Raw genomic sequence first — 1326 nt, forward strand, 5'->3', positions numbered from 1 at the left:
GAGAGCTGCTGGGCTTGAATCCATCTCTCTGGCAACTCTGTAATGAGTTCCTGTTGCTCCAGGCTGGTAGGGAGCATCTTCCCCTTGTTATTTCTTGCTTGTCTCCTTCCCTCAGGCAAAATAATCCCCCCTCCTTCTTCCCCCCCCTGGCAGTTCATCACTTCCCAATACCTTGATGTCCTCTGCCCTGTCCCAGCAGCCAGAGGACCTTCATTACCTCTCCCTGTAGCAGGTGAACTCCTGCCAGCTTCTGGCTTCCCAAGCCCTTGGAGCATGGCTTGGAGCACCCTGGTGTGTGGCAGCCCCCCTGGGCTGGATCCCTGCCCAGAGCAGCCAAGCAGGACACACTCCTGCATCTCCTGGCCATGCATCCTCCTGGATACACCCCCCCACACACCTCCCTGGGCAGCTCCTGCTGGAAGGAGAGGAGGATTCAATCAGAACCAGCCAAGCTTGTTGGCTGGGAATCAGGAGTGTGCCTTGGGATTGTGCCCTCCTTCCTGCTCTCCATCTTCTCCTGTTATTTTATTTTCTTGGGTGCCCTGGCTGCTCTCCCACCCTGCTCACCCTCCTTTCCTCTCCCTTTTTCCTCCCTGGTTTCCTCCTCAAGCTTGGTGGCCTTGGTGGCCTCTGTTCTCAACTTCCATGGCACTTGCATCTGAAGGTGGCTGGAATAACCCAGGGCTGCTAGGAAAGGAGGAACTGCTGGATTTCACTCCTCCTGGGCCTTGTCAGTGGTTGCATGAAGCCTTGGAGAGCCAGGCAGGGAGAAGTGCTGCTGCCTGGCAACTTCTCCCAGTCCCCCCAGGGAGCTGGGTCTGGCCCCAGGTCTCCTCTGAAACCCTGGGTCTTGGGGGAGATGAGCTGGAACAAGAGGAGAAACTGCTCGAGGTGGCAAAGGTGGGAAGAAAAAGAGCTGAAATTGGCAGCAGTGGCTGCTGTGCCCCTGAATGTCTGGGCTGGGCAGAGGGAGGGATGGGCCAGCCTGGGCAGGAGGGATGTGGAGCTGTGGGGCAGCAGAGCCAGGAGGGGCAGGGAGGGTTGGGGCTCTGCCAGCTCTGCCTTCCAGTGGTCTTGGGCTTATCCTGGACAAACATGGCAGCTTGGGGGGATAACGAGGAGCAGGAGGGTACAAAAAGGGGTGTTGACCTGTTCTGCCCCAGCTGCAGGGCCAGGGAAGCTGGGAGGTGTGTGACCCACCCCTGCAGTGCTGACCCTCCAGGGTCTCACCTGAGCCCCCTCTGTGGCTCCTGCACGTGGTGGCCCCAACTCTTCCCACCAGTCTCCTGTCCCCAGCCCCACCAATGGAGCTGCCAAGCCCAGCTC

The sequence above is a fragment of the Chaetura pelagica genome, unplaced genomic scaffold, assembly GCF_000747805.2.
Source record: "Chaetura pelagica isolate M959 unplaced genomic scaffold, ChaPel_1.0 scaffold159, whole genome shotgun sequence".
Lineage (NCBI taxonomy): Eukaryota > Metazoa > Chordata > Aves > Apodiformes > Apodidae > Chaetura > Chaetura pelagica.